Genomic DNA, 9,164 nt, shown 5'->3' with positions numbered 1-9,164 from the left:
GATTTTTATCTTTTTATGTGAGTGAACCCTGCATAGCCTACATTTCTTTGAGATACCAGCACTAATCATAGTTAGGAAAGATGTTTTACATTATGTCTAAACCTATTGAAAAGAATTTAAATGAAATTTGCCATAGAATTTGTATTTCTTTCTATAGTCTTTACAAAAGTTTTCAATGGAATAAACTCATGTGAATATTCAGACTACTGAATGCAATAGTTAAGAAATGCTGTAACACTCTTCCTGTTCAATTTTGGTGCCTTTTTTGTTTGATAGTCTAGACATAGCCTGTGTTTCTTAGACATGTTTATAAATGGATTGGAAAGGTGGTCTAAATAAAGGCTTTACTGAAATACAAAGCATCTTTTTGTTGTACATTGTTGTTATTAAGAAGATTCCAAAAGAGGGCTTCTGGCAATGAGTCATATATTCTGACAGATGTTTTCTACAGATGAGAGTTCAGCCCCACCTTTCCCAAAAATGTAAGTTTTAGGAGAGGTCTTTCTTACAGAGCCCTTGGGAAATAAGTTGTAGCATAGACTATGTTTCTTAAAACAACTCCTATCATGTTTGAAATCTAATGGCAAAGGTTTTTTTTCTGGTAAATAAATGATTTTGAAACTTTAAAACTTTCAACATATTTTGCTCCTCGATTCCAACTACAGCCTTGCAAGAGAACAAATAAAAATCTTAAAAATAAAAGAATGAGGGAACAGTAAGAAAGCTACTTTTACCTTATGAATGTGAAACTGAGTGTAAAAACAAAGATTCTGTGTGTCCTAAAATATGGAAGGGTTTAAGAAAGTTCCTGATCAAATCTCCTTTCTGTATAGGTAAGGAAACTGAAGCCTGGCGTGAGGACGTATAAAGAGCTGGGAGTGGAAACCAAGCCACAATACTACTTCTAGTCCAGTGTTCTTCCCATGATACTTTGACAAAAGGGAATAATCTCGGACAACATAATTAAGAGGTCAAATACATTGTCCAAGGTCATATAGCTAGTAAGTGGCAATGCTGGGACAAGAATCTAGAAATCGGAGAACCCGAAGCCCATTATTTATAATATACAATTATATTCTTTATAAATTGTTATAAAACCAATTGAAATGTGTTTTTGTTAAAATATATTTGAGTTTCATGAAAGAAACTCTCTGGTTTGGTTCATCATTGCATTTAGCATATCATAAGTCTGTAGTAAATATTGGATATTCACTCATCAATTCACATATATTGATTCTTTTCTTAATAAAATATTTAATTCATTTATTCATGGGAGACACACAGAGAGAGGCAGACATTGGCAAAAGGAGAAACAGGCGGGGCACCTGGGTGGCTCAGTGGTTGAGCGTTTACCTTCAGCTAAGGCCTTGATCTTGGGGTCCTGGGATTGAGTCCCACATTGGGCTCCCTGCAGGGAGCCTGCTTCTCCCCCTGTCTATGTCTCTGCCTCTGTCTGTGTGTCTCTCATGGATAAATAAATACATTTATAAAAAAAAAAAAAAAAAAAAAAAAAAAAGGAACAGGCTCCCTCTCGGGAGCCTGATATGAGATTCTATCCCAGGACCCCGGATCATGACCTGAGCCAAAGGCAGACACTCAACCACTGAGCCACCCAAGTGTCCCTATTGATTGATTTTAATGTACATAATGTTTAACCTGATTGCATATCAACTATTCACTTAGAAAACAATGGGCATTTGTGTTGGCTATAATTCTCTGATACCAAGAATCACCTCCTCTAAAACTCTTACAGATAACTTTTTTGTGACCCAAGATGCTCTGGACTGGTGAAGGAAGTATCTAGCTGATCTAATTTACTCATAGAAAAAAAAAAGTAATAATAAAAGAATGGTATAGATTTCTATTTATATGGGGATATACCTATTCAACTCCACCAATTTCATTTTTCTAGAGGAATTGAGAGATTGGGCTGAAATAAAGATGAGAAAATGAGTAAAGGAAATCTCTGTACAAATATATTTATCTTGATTCCCTTAGTAATTCAAGATTTGCTCCTTGAGCATCTGTTTCCAAATATAATTTCTCATTTCCTATTCATTTTTTAACTCCTCAGTTCTCATTTTTTAAAATTTTTATTTATTTATGATAGTCATACAGAGAGAGAGAGAGAGGCAGAGACATAGGCAGAGGGAGAAGCAGGCTCCATACACAGGGAGCCCGACGTGGGATTCGATCCCGGGTCTCCAGGATCGCGCCCTGGGTCAAAGGCAGGCGCTAAACCGCGGCGCCACCCAGGGATCCCTCAGTTCTTTTTAAAAGATATATTCACTGCAATTTGATTATTGCCTATGAAGTCCTAAGCTCCCATTATAATAACTATTATAACCAATATAAAGTTTTGAAACGATATTTTGTAGGGAGATAACACGGGTATACTTGTTTATACATGCCTCTTATAAATATGCTAAAAATCAGCTGTCCCTTAAAAATATAGTGTATGTGGGGCACCTGGGTGGTTGAGCATCTGCCTTTGGCTCAGGTTGTGATCCTGGGGTCCTGAGATCGAGACCCACATTGGGCTCCCCACAGGGAGCCTGCTTCTCCCTCTGCCTATGTCTTTGCCTCTCTCTGTGTGTCTCTCATGAATGGCTGAATAAAATCTTTTAAATCTATCTATCATCTATGATCTATCTATCTATCTATCTATCTATCTATCTATCTATCTATCTATCTATCTATCATCTATCTAAATCATATGAAGTATAAAACAGCATAGCATAATCTCAAATTTTAAATTATTTGTTTAAAATTACTTCAATTATGTCTGTTAAGTACTTTCAAAATATCCTTTAACATACTGCAGTGATTAAGAGCGGACAGTTTATGGCTGACATATTTTACATGTTTTTAAAGTCTAGCATGTGTGTATTGGGAGTTTGCTGTAATTGTATGTGCATTTGGATAAATGAAATCTAATTCTCTATGCAGTCTTTGCTTAATTACAACCCAAAAAAGAAAATCAACTGTGGCTGTTTTAATATATTTTTAATCATTCCAAGAACAATTGTTTTAAATATAAAGTTTAAAATATATTTGAACAGAAGAATACATTTAATCCTAATAAATTATACCAAAGATGTCAATAACATATTAATAAAGAACAGTTCTTACATGTAATATTTAGTAAAATCTGTGATATAAAACTTAGTAATTTCCAAAATAATTTAGTAAAATTAAATAAATAAAATGACAAAGGAAATGAAGTCACAAATTAATGTAATAAGAAATATAATAAGTCAGCAAAAATAAAAAGACCTTCATTAATCTTCATTAATTTAACATAATTGATTTTTTTAAAACACAGCTACTTAATTATATTTTAAAAATTGATAACATTCAGTGCTGGCAAGGGTGTGGTAAAGAGGGCACTGATAAATATTAGATGTGGTTTTGAAGGGTAATCTGGGAATATGTATATAATTTTACAATTTGACTATCCTTTGCCCCAATACCTCTAAGAATCTATTCTTCAGTTATACAAGCCTAATGATAGCACACAGACACACAAAGACACACTCCCTCACACTCTCATGCAGAGGAATATTTGTTATAAACATGATTTGCAGTAAACAATTAGAAAAAAATTATAATACCTCCATTCAAAGTTTAGTAAAAGTACAAAATAGAATGAGGTATTGGCCTTTAAAGCTACACATTATAATTTTTTAAGTGGATAAAAAAAGAACTCAAATCAATATGTGCAGCACGATTCCAACTTATAAATAAGGAAACTAATTACTGAATATAATAAATGTATCAAGCTGACTATGTACATATGTATAAATATATGGAAACTAGAAAAACATATTTAGCAAATTCAGTAGTGGTTATTAACGGGGGATGGATTTGACCAAGTCAAACATAAGAATGACTTCCTGTGTAAATAACAAAGAAAAATTTTGAGGTTATTGATGATTTCCTTTTTTTTTTTTTTTTTTTTGACTCCCAGTTTAAAAAGTAAGAGAAAGGCAACATGATGGTATACTGGCTATTAATGTATAGATTTATAGCAATACATTTCATCTGCTCTATTAAATAAAATCAAGGAATTCTGTGTATGTGGGGGAATCAAAGAAAGTATTCAGACGATGGCCCAGGTGGAATTAGCTCTACTGGAAACTGCTAGTCTTTGGAAACTAGTTAGATATCTAAGATGATATTTCTTTGGAATAAAGCTTACTAGACAGTTTTCAAGGTGATAATACTAGGTGACAGGCAAAATATGGCACCATGAGAGTTAGGCATATCAGACAGTAAGCAAAGGTCCGAAGTATTTCAAAATTAGCACCAAAGGGCTACTGCTAGTTAGAAACTCTAACCACTGGGTTAAGTTACAGGTCTCTATGACCTTGGATATATGTGGGAATCAAGACAGGATCAGGGCATAACACAGTGTACTATCCTACTATTGAAATAAAGATAAGGGATGAGAAGACACAGTCCCGAAGAACAAGACAAAGATGACAATAAGACCAGCTAAAGTATTAATTTGATGTTAAGATTCTGAGCTATATACTGAGATGACCTGTCTAGAACAGAACAGGTAGAAAATGCATTTGAATAAGAAAAGATCTATCTTACACCTTTGCTCACTATTTGATTTTACCACCAGTAAAATATGAATTATTCTTCTGTCATCAAAAAATGACAATTTCCAATTGCTCCTACAGCACCATAATTTTTAAGTCCACTGGTCTCAAAATTTAGAGTTGTCTATAACTTTTCCTCCTTTACCAACCTCTACAAATCTTGAAACCATAACCCAAGTCCACACGTCTTTATTTCATTCTAATTACTAAAAGTCTTCTCACTTATCTTCTTTCTGATCAACCCTCCACAAAAGTGTCAAGAAAATCTTTTTCATGTTAAATCTTTCTTCTAAAGTCTCTATTAGGGTTCCCAAGAATACCAGATGTGATGAAATATTGTTTTTCAGAAAGCCAGACTCTCTGACTCTCCCTTCTCAGATGGTTTGCATGGCCATTAGTCTGGATAATTTTCCACTTCTGTAACTCCAGAAATTGAGAAAAGTTTTCCTCTAAGTATAACAAAACAGAGTGGTTAAGATCACAGACTCTAAAACAGGACTCAATTGGTTTTGCGATTTGCATCTTTCAGATTTCAGCTATATGATTTTAGACATGTGATTTAATCATTTAAGCCAAGCTTTACTTTTTTCCTGATTTAAAAAAAATATTATTTTTTATTTAAATTCAATTAGCCAACACATAGTACATCATTAGATTCAGATAGTGTTCAATAATTCATCGGTTATGCATAACACCCAGTGCTCATCACATCACACACCCTCCTTAATGCCCATCACCCAGTTACCCGATCTTCCCACCCACGTGGCCAAGCCTAGGCTTATTTATCCTTATGAAAAGAATAATATTTCATGAAATTCTTACAATTCAATGTTATCTTCCACATTTGTTGTTATTGCTTTGGCACATAAATATTAACATTCATCATTATAATTCCTCAAAATGACAGCATTTTTTTTTACCAGTGTACGCATGAAGCCTTTTAAAAGTACACACACAATATGTTTGTTCATGTGAAGAATGTTCTGATCTATACTATATAAAAAGAAATAATTGACTGATACAAAGTTATCAGTGACTTGTAAGATGCTTTCCTCATCCTTGAGTTCTTGCATTTCCTGCATCACATAAACCTGTGGTTCTTTCCACAGTCTGGTCTTTTGGGTGAAAAGCCTTCCTTGGAAACTTGTCCATCCTAGAGTACACCTCTTTTTTTTTTTTTTTAAACCAAAAGAAAAATCAAACTCGATAGATATCTATATTCCGGAACTCTTTATTATTCTTCCTAGTTAAGAACACTGTTATTTTAATGAACCCAAAGTAGCTAATGAATGTTTCAGATAAATACAGGGAAATCTCCCGAACTAATTTTTTTTTTAATTTTTATTTATTTATGATAGTCACACAGAGAGAGAGAGGCAGAGACACAGGCAGAGGGAGAAGCAGGCTCCATGCACCGGGAGCCCAATGTGGGATTCGATCCCGGGTCTCCAGGATCACGCCCTGGGCCAAAGGCAGGCGCCAAACCGCTGCGCCACCCAGGGAGCCCCCGAACTAATTTTTTTAAAAGATTTTATTTATTTATTCATGAGAGACACACAGAGAAAGAGGAGCAGAGACACAGGCAGAGGGAGAAGCAGGCTCCACACAGGGAGCCCGATGATGCAGGACTCGATCCCGCGACTCCAGCATCACGCCCTGGGCCGAAGGCAGGCGCTGCACGGCTGAGCCACCCGGGGATCCCTCCCGAACTAATCTGAATGCAACTTAGCAAGGGCTCCCGGGAACCGGAAAGTCGCCAGGAGCCCATGGGCTGCTCCTCAGCTCCAGGCTGTTGAGGCTGGTTCATCAACCTGGACTCCTCTAAGGGCCCGGGGTCCGGGCGGGGCTGCAGCAGGCCGCACTGCAGGTATCTCTGCGTGGCGGCGTTCCTAGGACCACGAGTCACGGACAGCCCGGGCCCGAGCGGGGGGTCGTCCCGTCTCTGCCAGAGCGGACAAGCCAACCCTCGCTCCCGGATAGAGAAGCTGGCGCAGGACAGTGGTCTTCCGGACGCCGTGTGTCAGCCGGCTCACGTCACACGTCCGGCGGCCTGCGAGGAACAGTAGTAAGACTGCTTGACGGCGACGCAGGTAAGCACACGGCAGTCGCTGTGGTCCTCTTGGGGGGGGGGGGGGGGGGCGGACGCCTTTTCTGAATGGCGAGGGGGCGTCATCTGCAAGGACAAGCAGGTCCGCTCAAGGGTGAGATGCCGCGGCCTGAGCAGAAGGCCCTGGGCTGCCATCCTGCCAGGCCCGGGGCCACTCGGGCGCTTGGTCTCTGACGCTGTCCCAGGGGTGCCAAGCCCTGCGCGGAAGAGCGGGCCACGTAGGCCGGCTTCCGGCGTGAGGCTTCCTTCCCAGCCTGCAACGCGCCGGGCGGAAGTGACGCGGTCTACGCCCATCAGGGCTTTAGTAGACCTCAGGGGCGTCCGGGTGTGGGCGCAGGCGACGCGCGTGTGCGCCAGGTGGGCCTCTGCGCCGTGGCAGTTCTTGCAGCCGTGGTCGTCGGCCAGGGGAGCGGGCCGCGCGTGCTCACGGGGGCGAGGCCGGCGCCCTGCGGGTTCCTGGCCCCGTGGCCGCGGGCTGGGGCCTCCCGAATCACTCTGGTAATTCCCCCTTTTCTCTTAGTCGCACCTTCTAGCATATGCTCCTTAAGCCAGATCCTCAATACGTTTAATTCGCAACCAGATTTCTCTGCTGAGTGGTCAGTTTACACAGTGCTGAAATTGGCCACCGGCGCTCAGAATATATAGCCTGAAGGTTTCGGTGTCCAACACCGTCTGAGTGCCAGTGGCAGCTTGGCGGCGGCCCCTTTTCCCTTTACCGCCCCACGAACACCAAAATTAAGGTCTCAAGAGATGCTTCACCAATTAGGCAGTCGTAAGGCATGAAAGTGCTATTATCTCTTCTGTTGTTACGGGAGGTGTAGATCGTTATCCTCCTATTTTTTATTAATACTAGTAGTATCTTTTTAACATGTAATATGTATGTAGGACCTGTTTCAGATCACTTGTTCCAATCAAGGGAGAATTGAGTTTAGAGCAATGGGAATTTAGTAAGAAAATACCGGGAATTAAAGATAAATTAAGAGGAATTGGTTACCTGTCCTGTGCTCATGTTCTTTTGACCACGTGCCTCAGCCTGGGGGAAGGGGAGGGCTTTCCAAAATCAAGGCTGAGTAGGATTGCAGTATATTCTTTTGTTATTTTTTATTTATTTTTAAAAAGATTTTATTTATTTATTCATGAGAGAGAGAGAGAGAGAGGCAGAGACATAGGCAGAAGGAGAAATAGGCTCCATGCAGGAGCCCAACATGGGACTCGATCCCGGGTCTCCAGGATCACACCCTGGGCCTAACGCAGGCGCTAAACCACTGAGCCACCCAGGATCCCCAGTATATTCTCTTTAAGACAGAGTCACACATTGATGGTGAAGACTACAATGATTTCTTCTCTTCCAATTGGTCGTCACAGGCATTACTGACTATCCACATTCCCAAACTAAAACAGAAGGAAAAGGGAAGAATAATCCCTTCAAATGCATCATTCCTTCCACATTTGATGAGTCAGTATGTATGGAGCATGCAGCATCCCCTGCCCTGGAAGTTGTGTGCAGAAATGATGTGCAGATCGAATAAAAGGTCAGGGCATTCTGGTATTTCACCTGGAAAAGTGAAAAGTAGAGATGGTCAGGGCTATAGCCACACATTAGAATCAGATGGGAGATTTTATAACCTGTTGCCCAAGATCCACCCCTGACCAATTTAATCAGAATCTTTGGTTATGGGTTCACACATTGGTATTTTTTTAAAAGTTACCCTGGTGATTCTCATGTGTAGCCAGGTTTGAGAAGCATAGGCTAGCCCTTAGGGAAATAAAAGTTATTAAGAACACATGGGAAGCAGATTCTAGCCAGCTGGCTGTACTTCTCCAGCCTTAAAAAAAAAAAAAAAAAAAGTCAGGAAAACCCAAGTATTTAAGAAACCATGGAAAAGAGGGCTAAGTGGGCAGCCTGGTTACTTCATAAGTAGGGCTGTCACTCAATCATAGCTCCCAAAGCTGTGCTCTCTACCCCAGGCATGGTGCGGAGACTACTAAATTCAAATTTCACTGTTCTAGATTAGATACTTTGTTTAAATAAAAAGAAAAAAAAGCATAGCATATTATTCTTACCAGGCCGTTGTATATAATTAAGATACAGTCATAAACTAATGTTATTGATACTAAGAATTTTTAGGAATTACTATCAAGATATAAGAAAGGGAAGAACACTGAATGATAATTGTTATCTGGGTTGTAATGCTTTTTTTTTTTTTATTCCCCCAATTTGGACTTATGTTTCTTAACCTATCAGTTTCCTTGTTTCCCCAATTTGGACTTATGTTTCTTAACCTATCAGTTTCCTTGTTTCTAAAGTTACTGAGTTGACTTTTTTTTTTTTTTTATCCATTTATTCAGTAAACTTACATTGATCAACACGCTCTGGTCAGGCATTGTCCAGTGCTAGGGTTACTAAATGGATCAGGCATGCATTCTGGTAGATGGGTTTAAGAGGT

At 39.4% G+C, this 9,164-nt stretch overlaps 1 long non-coding RNA gene across 1 annotated transcript in view; it reads right to left on the bottom strand.

Moving 5' to 3' along the window:
- Positions 1 to 6,192: 6,192 nt before the first annotated feature.
- Positions 6,193 to 9,164, bottom strand: part of LOC102152416 — a 34,869-nt gene continuing 31,897 nt past the window's right edge. Inside the window, exon 3 of the long non-coding RNA XR_005369490.1 lies at positions 6,193 to 8,272. This is a non-coding gene — a long non-coding RNA (uncharacterized LOC102152416). The remainder of the gene's footprint in view (positions 8,273 to 9,164) is intronic.

This window comes from Canis lupus, chromosome 14 (genome assembly GCF_011100685.1).
Source record: "Canis lupus familiaris isolate Mischka breed German Shepherd chromosome 14, alternate assembly UU_Cfam_GSD_1.0, whole genome shotgun sequence".
Lineage (NCBI taxonomy): Eukaryota > Metazoa > Chordata > Mammalia > Carnivora > Canidae > Canis > Canis lupus.
Note: the sequence above shows the minus strand (reverse complement) of the source record. Positions and strands in the feature narration are given on the sequence as shown.